At 40.2% G+C, this 10,317-nt stretch overlaps 1 protein-coding gene across 2 annotated transcripts in view; it reads right to left on the reverse strand.

Moving 5' to 3' along the window:
• A1CF (APOBEC1 complementation factor) overlaps positions 1 to 9,971 on the reverse strand; it is a 117,446-nt gene extending 107,475 nt beyond the window's left edge. For both annotated transcript variants that reach the window (XM_069101808.1, XM_069101809.1), the window contains exon 1: positions 9,898 to 9,971. The gene's annotated coding sequence lies outside the window, so the exon portion shown is untranslated. The remainder of the gene's footprint in view (positions 1 to 9,897) is intronic.
• Between the last annotated feature and the right edge of the window lie 346 nt (positions 9,972 to 10,317).

Here is a 10,317-nt window from a genome sequence, read left to right on the forward strand (position 1 = left end):
ATATAAAGTAATTATATACCACTATAGTAATTAATTCCTCCTCTTGAGCAACTAAATTTGCCTTTATGAGTTTGTACATTACTTTTATGTCAGGAATTCTAAAATTTGATTCGAGTTGCTTACATGTTGTTCTGCCTGTTCTCCAAAATTAACAGCAACAGTTTGACCTTTGCTCATGTCCCTCTTGTCCTGTACCTCCCAAGACTCTTGAAACCTTCTCCAACTGGTGCCTCACCTCCAGGACTTCTTGACTACAATTATACAGCTGCCAGCTTCATCTTTGTCATAGACAGGATGGAGCAGTTTACTTCTCTGTTCAAAATCCATCAGTGATACTTTACTAACCACTGACTAAAGTCTGGAGTCCTGAGCTTGGTTTATAAGACATTCTGTAATCTCACACCACTCTGCCTTTGCAGGAAGTCTTCCCTATGGGTATGGCAGTTCATTTGCATTCTGTTTCCATCTAAACTGAAGTCCTCACCATTCCCTGAACTTGTCCAGCTGTGGCCTTTGCTAATGCTGTCCCCCATACACAGGATGCTCCAAGGATCTCATCCTTGAGAAATCCTTCCTGAACTTCAAGATCCACCTTCAGCACCTCTTTCTCCAGGAAGCCTTAGCAAATTCTTCCAGTTAGTATATTTCCTTCCTCCAATTTCACACAACACTCTGCAGCCATCTTGGGGGTCTTTATGTCTTCTATCCTGTACCAGAATTTCTGTCCAGCTTTGGTATCATATGCATATGTTTAATAGACTTCAATAGAATGTAAACTCTGTGAGAGCATGGGGGGATTGTCTTCTTTTATCTTCTCATTTCTCCAATTGTTTACCACAGTATGTGGAAGAACTTCTGGTTCCTTTTACCAATGTGGAACAACACCTATGTGCAAACTTGCAGCCTTAGAGAGATGCCTGGGTCAACTAAGTGATTTTTCCTGGGTCACACACTCAGTGTATGTTAGAGGGCAGACTTGAACTCAGGTCTTCCTGGCATTTTCTCCACTCAGCAAGCTTCTCATTTTGTACATAGTGAGTTTTAAATAAATCCTTATTGAATGAATGAATGTTAATTGTTGGAGAAAATAAGGGGAAAGGAGAAAGGTTGGCTTGAATTGGAAGGATATGTGAGGTTCCCATAATTAACACATCTTTCTCTTATCATTCATTCATCAGGGGAACAAATGCCAAGGGGAACCCCTAGGGAGTAGCACATGGATATCTCCTCCCTCCAGGAATGTCTGGCAAGCCTCTCAGAAAGTATTTCAACTCCACATTGCAAGGGATGTGCCTCTTGGCTTAGCCATCTGGCCCTACACCCCCCGATCAGCTGTAGTGAGAAGTTTGGGGGCTGACCTGCCACAGGATCTGAATATTTACCTCTTTAGTTTCTATTATCCCAAACTACAGTCTTTAAAATCTGTCAGGGGTCCTGGAAATGTACTTGCTTTTGTTTTTTCAAGTTGGAAAGATTGAGTCCTAGTGAATGTTGTATTGTACAAAATTGCAGCAGGATCCTCTCTTGGTGATGGAAAGCTTGCTACAGTCACTGCATGGGGTTGAACACTATGAATAACCTATTTCTCACTTACTGGTATCAGATATTATAGTCCTATTACTGGGAGCAAAGCAGAGAGTTGTTTAATTGGTGATATCAACTTGTGTGACCAAAACAAGAATTACCATCCATACTTAAGTAATGTTTACTGAATTAAAGGAACTCAATGATTGATGGCTTACTTACTTTTTCTGGACAAGTATCATAAGAATAGGAAAATATTTTCATTTCTGATAGATTAAAAAATAATATTCAAGACTGTTAAAACTCAATCATTCAAGCCAATCCCTTCTCCCCTTTTGCAGATGAAGAAACTGTAATCCAAATAGACTTTCCTGATTTCTACCTCTATCCTTTGACTGAAATTACCCTCCAAAATTACCAATGGTCACCCAATCTAATAGCATTTTCTTAGTCCTCCTCCTTCTTGAGCAATCTGTATTACTTGACAGTTTTTTTTCCACACTCTCTTCCTGAATCATCACTTCCATGGATTTTCATGAGACTGTTTTCTCTTGGTTTTCTTCTTGTGTACCTAACCATCCCATCTCAGTCTCCTTTGCTGGATGATTCCCCATCCTCAATTGTGGGTCTGAAGTAAAGCTCTGTACTTGATCTCTCTCCTACCTCTTTCTCTCCCTCTCTTTCTTCCCTTCCGCCTCTCTCTCCTTCCCTCTATCTTTCTCTTCCTCCTGTATATCTCCTTCTTTCCTTTCCCCTATCAATCTCTTCTTTCCCTCTCTCTTCCTCTTCCCCCTTCCCTCCCTCTGTCCCCTCACTCTCCTCTCCTTTCCCCCTTTTCTCACCCCATCTCTTCCTCCTTCCCTCTCTTCCTTTCTCCCCTCTCTTTTCTTCCCTCATTCTTTCTTCCTCCTTTCCACTCTCTTTTCTTTATCTCCTTCCTTCTTTTTCCTCTTCCCCTTCTTTCCCTCTCTCAGTCCCCTCTCTTTCTCCTCTTTTCTTCCTCCCCCTCTCTCATTTCATTTTTTCCCCAGAGCTCAATGATCATCTCAATGCTGATGACTCAGACATCTTTATAACCAGCTCATCTCTCTTGAGCTCTGATTCTGCATCACTTATTGCTTTTTGGAGCTTTCTAATTATATATCCCATAGACATTTCAATATGTCCAAGGCAGAACACATCATCTTTCCCATTTAACTCATCCCCCTTGCCACCTTCCTTTTCTTATAATTTTTATTTGCAGCCTTAGTATTTAGTAAAGTATCTGGAACATACCTGGGGATTAATAAAAGTTTACTAAGTGAATGAATTAACCCCTCAGTATACAGATGTGGAGTTTCTGATAAGGGGTACCATTATCCTTTCAGTCTTCCAGGTTTATACCTCAGAGACAACTAGACCCTTCATTCTTCCTTGTTTCCCAATAGTCAATCAATATCCAAGTCTTGCCAATTCCATCTCCACAGTCTCTCTTGTATCCATCCCTTTCTCCTTACTCACATAGTCACCATCCTAGTTCAAGCTCTCATCACCTTTCACCTGGACTATTGAAATAGCTTCCTAATGCTTGATGATGCTTAATGTTTTTCCTGTTATCAACCCATCCTTCCTATAACTTTCAAAGTAGTATTTGTAAAGAAAGGTCTGACCATGTCACCTCCCTGTTTGAAAAGCTCTCATGACTCCCTTTTGCTCCAAAGATAAGGTACCAAAGCCTCTATTTGGCATTTCAAGCCCTTCAGACTTTACAGGTGTGTTGCCCATTACTCTCTATTCTCCCTTACATTCCAGCTTAACTGGACAACTTTCTGTGCCCTGTGCTTAGTGTTCTATCTCAGGCCTGGTCCTCTCCACCTCTGACTCTTAGCATCCTGTTTCCTGTAAGCTTAAGCACTACATCCTTCATGCAACCTTCCCTGATAGCACAATTTCTGTGGTCCTCTAAACAAATGACTTCATATTTTTACTATGTATAAGTGTACATATTTTCCCTTCCCAAAAGAATGCGAGATTCTTAGGGGGAGTTACTGAACATTTTTTGCCTTCTCTCTAGCATTTAGTACAATGCCTGCCCCATAATAAACACTAAATAAATGCTTGTCAAATGAGTGAGTGAATAGAGTTTTGGACTGGATTTCTGATGGGAAGACCAGTGTTCTGTCCACTGCACCATGCTGATTTATGGTATGGCAAAAGTGAAAGAAACTAAATGGTGTTTCTCCTCCTCCTCCTCCTCCTCCTCCTCCTCCTCCTCCTCCTTCTTCTTCTTCTTCTTCTTCTTCTTCTTCTTCTTCTTCTTCTTCTCCTTCTTCACTTTTTTGGAGGGGAGAGGGCAGGGCAATTGGGGTTAAGTGACTTGCCCAATGTCACACGGCTACTAAGTGTTAAGTGTCTGAGGCCGTATTTGAACTCAGGTCCTCCTGACTCCAGGGCTGATGCTCTATTCACTGTACCACTTAGCTGCCCTGTAAATGGCGTTTCAAATTAGTTTGTGGTGGGTCTGAGAAAATGTACAAACCCCAAATATCAAAATGATGCTTTATTTTAAAGAAAGGGAATCCCATGGGTTTGAATCCCCAATTGTGACCTTGAACAAGTCACTTCCTTACTCTAGACTTCAGTTTCCTCAACTATAGACAATATGAGTAGGACTGGGTCCCTTTCAACTCCAAATCTATCCTAATTTTATACTAATAGCTTTGCATATTTTTGAACATTAGATCAGATTAGGGGAATAGATGGACAGAATAATGAAAATCCTACAGTCTTTCTCCTACCTCATCCCAAATTACAAAGAAAATCTTGGATGACAATAACAGTCACCCATTTTGGAATTCAGCAAAATCCTGAGCCATGAGGCTCTCAATTCATTGAATGCAATTACCCAACATCCTGAAAAAAGCCTACTTAAAGAGAATTTCACTTCCATGATTACCACAGAGACCAAGAGACCCTGGAGAGATGAGACCTCTGCTTGGATTAACCAATTTCCCTTTCTATTCTGCTTCATACAGAAGATTTGATAGTGGAGTAAAAGCATCTCTTAAGGAGAAGAGGAGAGTTTGATTATAAGTTAGAGAAGGGAAAGTGAGATGCTTCTTTCTGCTTGCTTTCCCTGGGAAGAATTGTGACTGTTAGAGCTACTCTTTAGAGGAACCTGGTTACTGTTTCCGTGAATAAGATAACAAGTGGTGTTTATCATTGGCCAATCAATACTGCCTTGTTTGAGCTGTTGGTGTTACTCAGAAGCACAAAAGATAATGCAAACCATTGAGCAACAGTGCTAATCCCCAGAAGGACAGCATCATCTCTTCCCTCCCTTTAGACTTCAAGAGCTTTTTGATTTCTTTTTTCTTAAAGAAAATGCTTGATTCACACTTTAAAACACACACATAATTATCACTTCCTAATGACTTCTTGCTTAGCAGAAAAAATCCTTGTAACAAAAAAGTAGAGGGATTGGAACTATCATTTTAGTAGTATAGGCAATTCCCAGGTGAGTCGAGTTCCTCCACCAGTGCAGACCAGTACTTTCCCTACACCTTATAGTCTTAGAGAGTAGCCTAGAACACAGACACATTAAATAGCATACAGTCCATATAGGTCAGTTGTGGTACTGGAACCTGGTCCTTATCCATTGTATCAAGAAACTTTATGAAGTATGATACATCCTGTGTCAGAGGACAATGTGTTAAATGGATGTTTGGAATGAAGAAGCTGAGTTAAGCTAAAGAAAAAGTTAATATATTGATCACGTCTTGACAATATATGTGTTATTCCATATCTAGAGTCTACCATCATAGCACTGTTAGTGCTATGATGTTGTTATAGGCCAGTATGCTATCTGTCTGAATTTGTTTAGATTGGTTTTGAAAGGTATCATTTTTGATCATCCAGATGTGGGAATAACCTATCCTCCGTCAACAGGGGTTCTTTTGGATCACAAAACAAAGCATATTTTGTCTAACTGTGAAGATTTTCCTTAAAATCTGTCCAAATCTGGAACTATGCTCATAGTCCCATAGAAGTAACATGATTACAAATTTGGTACTAATTATTGAATCCTTTGTAATGGTTCTCTTCAAATTGTATTATTTTATGTGGATGTTTGTGAAGCATTAGATATTGGGTGAGTCCAGTGAACTGGACCAGATAAGGACATGGAAAATGTCCTGTGTCAATGGTGTGGGCTCTCCATTGCTTGATGAGTCACCCTTTACTTTGATTCTTTGGTAATTATGGTGTTGCAAGGTTTGTAGCTTTGCTGTATTATCAGAGTAATATTTGTGTTAAAGAGATGGGTCCTTGTGCCAGGGAACAGGTTGGGGTCATTGAAACTACTGGTCAAATTTCCAAATTCAATCCAATGTATTTTCACCTCCTCTTTAATTCTGGTCCAGCTTATTGTCTATCCATCCCACATGTGTATAATTATGGTCTAACTCATTAGTTTTTTAAATAAGCATTTATCAAACACCTACTATGTGTTTGGTACTTTCCTGGGTGCTTAGGGTATGAAGACGAAAAATGAAACAATTCTTGTTAAAAAGAAATTAACAATGAATTGGCTGCCCACTATGTGAGAAGAAATAATGGACCAGAAAAGGAAATGGTCACACCATGTAGCAAGAGAGAATGATGCTAGAAGAACAACCTGAGTAATACACTGGTCCCCCTGGGCTGTAAGGAGTTCTAGAGGAAGACCTCTGGCATTTTGGAGAGATCTTCTTTGGATGTCAGAGGGAGAACATGCATAAGAATTATATCAGAAGATATCGATATATTGAGAAGATATAGTTTATAATGTGTACCAAGGGAAGGAGAAGCCCCTTGACATTTTGAAGTGTAATGTGAATTTCTTCAACTGAAGCAATTTATGAAGACACCCTACTCAACTCTGGAAGGGCTGCTATCTGCATTAGCGAAAGGAGAGCAAACATTGATAAAACTGCTTCAGAAGCATTGACAATAGATGATATTCCTCTAGTACCCTTTGGTTTGCGAAACACTTTCCTTACAATAACCCCTTGAGGCAAGGTTAAGAAAATTTGTGAAGCAAATATTATTAGCCAATTTTACATGAAAACACTGAGGTTTAGGGATGTTCAGTGACTTGGCCAGAGTCACACAGCTGGCATGTGAAAAATCCCAAATTAATCGATCCCAGCTCTCTGGATGCCAAGTCAACCGTACCATGTAGATTTTCAGCGGGAGACCTGGATAAGAAAGTCTTTTTGTTACATATGTATATGTATTATATGCTATATATGTATATTTGAGGCACTTTACAAATGATTTTTTATTCTGTTCAGATAGAATATAGAAGTAAAGTCATTGTGTCAATAATGCTAACTAGTATTTATGTAATTAATTAAACTTATGAAGCATTTTACATGTATTATCTCATCTGATCTATTAATCAACAAAATTTATTAAGATTTTAGTATATGTCAGGCTCTCTACTGAGTGCCATGGATGCAGAGATCAAAGTGATGCAGTCCCTACCCTCAAGAACCTTACATTATAATGGGAGAGACAATACACACATACATATATGTATATGTGTGACCATATGTAAGTATGTACATAATGTATTCAAATGAAATCAAAACAAAAGTAGTACAAAAAATGTCCAAAAAACAAATGAAGATGCTTTTGGGAATCTGGGATGAGAGAGGGGCAGAGAGAGGGTATGGGTCTAGATCTGTGACTTCATCCACACTTGGAGATTATACCAGGCTCTAATCTCCATCCACTGATACAGATGAGAAACTTTTCCTTAACTCCTAACCTTAGAGAGTTGATCCAGCCACTGAGAGATTGATCTATCTACACAGCTAATTAGTCAATCAATCAAGCATTTACTAAGAACCTACTATGTTCCAGGCACTATATTTGGCATTGGAGATACAAAACCAAAAGAAAAACAGATAGTTTTTGTTAGAAGCAGGATTTGAACTCAGTTCTTCCTGACTCCCAGGCCAGCTCCCTGTCCATTAGGCCACACTGCCTCATGAAGAGTTAGCCTTGTAAGGAGCAAAGTGCTCCATTTGTTTTATCTCTTTACTAGATTCCTTCTTCCTTCTTCCTCATCTTGCTGTATAATGAGTAGGGGGAGGAAGTCATTAGTGATATCTAGGCATTATCAATATCTCTCCAGAAATTGAAGTCCCAGAAAATAGACCTGAGGTTTGCACCTAGGGGGAACAATGGATAGAGCTCCAGACCCAGAGTAGGAAGACCTAGTTCAAATCTGGCCTTAGACACTTACTAGCTGTGTGACCCTGGGCAAGTAACTTAACCTTGTTTGCCTTAGTTTCCTCATCTGTCAAATGAGCTGGAGAAGAAATGCCAAACTCCTCCAGTGTCTTTGCCAAGAAAACCCCAAATGGGGTCACGGAGAGTTGGACACAACAGAAACGACTGAGAAACCATTTGCATGTCTATCTCACATTTTGGACAAAGTGAAGGCCTGGGTGCTTGGAGAAGTGCATCATATTATTGGTATCAATCAATAAATCAATCAATTGAAAATTTATTAAATCTCTACTATGAAGAAGTCCCTACGGATACACATGCTAAGAATGAAGCAGCTCCTACTCTCAAGGAGCTTAAAGATGGCCAAGATGTGTTCATAGCTTAGATGGCCAGAGTGCTTTAGTTAAACCCATAAAATATAGACCAACATAGAAGAGAAAGACCTGCAACATGGTTAGTGGATCCCCCTGGATTTGATGAAGCCAAAGAAGAAAACTCATTCCCTGTTAGATGAGACCAGAGTGAAATAAGACTTTTGGTCAGCAGGCCTCTAAACCACTTCAAGTGAGTGACTGTCAAACTGGGGGCTTGGCGCTTCCTGAAAGAATATTCCCAGATAGCTGGCTCAAATTCTTCTTGCTAATAATGCCAATTAAAAAAAAGTATAACCTGACTTTCATTAAGGAGCTTGATGAACCAAACCTTTTTTTTTTTTTTTAAGCAATCGGGGTTAAGTAACTTGCTCAAGGTTACGTGGCCAGTTATTTCTGGGTGTGGTGCTAAGTATCGGAGCCCAGATTTGATCCCCAGGTCATCCCGACACTGGGGCTGGTGCTCTTACTGTGCCACCTGGCTGCCCCTAAGCCTTTCTTTTTCAAATGAGCAGTTGGAAAGGGAGAATATTGTGAGTGAGCTATCTGGGACACACCACTAAGCCGGGTCACTCTGGAAGAGGACCATCTAATGATTGGCCTGGCCCATCTAAGCTTTAACAAGTCCAAAGCATATTTTCTCCCAGCACACCCCACTCTTCAGTTCTTCATTGATTCATTCATTTATTTGGCCTGAGTTGAAAGTGTTCTACTTAAGGGCATCCATCCCCTTGTGCAGAGGGAGATTGCAATAATGATAACCATGAAATAATTATTATTCCTAATAATAATTACTAAGCACAGTACAATTGACTTGGCATCCAGAGAACTGGGTTCGTTCAGGTTTGAGTTTTTTCCCATATGCATTGTGTGACTCTAGGCAATTCACTGAACCTTCCTATGCCTCAGTGTTCTCATCTATAAAATGGAGTAATAATAATTGCCCCACAAAATTGTTGTCTCTTTACCTCAAGGAGTAATTTTCAAGGTAAACAACAATGACAACAACACAATAATGACTTACATTTAATAGATCACACATAGGGTTTTCAGAACCTCTACATACATTAGCTTATTTGAACCTTATAAGGTAAAGGCTATAGTTTTTAACATGCCCATTTTCAGGAGGAGAAGATAGGGCTCAGGGGTATGATGAAATTATTTTCTGGCGGCTACACAGTTAAGAAATATCAGAAACAAGATCCGAACCCAGATTGTATTGACTACATGTCCAGTCCTATCTCTGTTAACCACCAACACTGATTAAGCTCCTTATGTGCTAGGCTCTGTTGTGGCAGTGAAGTCAATAAGAACATACCCAGAGTGAGGAGGGAAACATTGAGGAGCCAATAATTAGTTGGAAATTGGAGGCAGAGTTTGGGAACTGGTCTCTTGAATCCTCAACTATTTGATATTTCTAAGCAAGCAGGTCTGCAGCCCACCCTGCACCCTGTCCACTGCTATGAATGGGTCAGATCCCAGAGTGCCAAGTCAACACTTTTTCCCTTCTCAGAAATGTGCTTCGCATTTTCAGCTAAAGGGCAGGCCATCCTATCACCCAGTGACACAATGTGTCCAGCGCCTCCTTTTCCTTTAGAAAGAAGTAAGACTCAGTTATCAGCTGGTCCACAGCCCTTTTTAGTCCAAATGAGGCTCCGAGATGCCCTCACCCAGCGCCCACTTCTCACCCATTGCACAGATCCTAAGAATTCAAACGACAAGAAGCAAAGCCCAGGTACCATACCTGAGCCCTTCCAGCGATCCCCGCCCGGAAACTCGTTCCTTGGTTATGGAGAATTGGCAGCAACGTGTCGCTCTGCTTATGCCCTATTCATCATATCAAACTCCAAAGGTTCAGTGCCTCTGAGTTTGGTTTAGAATCTCAGGAAGTTAAACGTTAACTCGGCCTATCTCCCCTGGCCCAGCAGCCCTTTGACCAGCTCACCAGGTCACCAGAGTCAGACAGAAGTTCTGAAGTCACACTTGTTTACAGAAACTGCTGAATTTTGTTTGAAAAACAAGTCATCCCAAATAATATCATTTTGAAGCCCACCTGTGCCAACAGAAGGTACCCTAAATTTCTTATTAGGAATCAATCATTACTTTGAAGAATGAATACTTACAAAACCCTTCTTACTACAAACTAATATAGGATGAAAGATTT

This window comes from Petaurus breviceps, unplaced genomic scaffold (assembly GCF_028583685.1).
Source record: "Petaurus breviceps papuanus isolate PSGF00001 unplaced genomic scaffold, PetGlider_PUasm1.0 490, whole genome shotgun sequence".
Classification (NCBI taxonomy): Eukaryota; Metazoa; Chordata; class Mammalia; order Diprotodontia; family Petauridae; genus Petaurus; species Petaurus breviceps.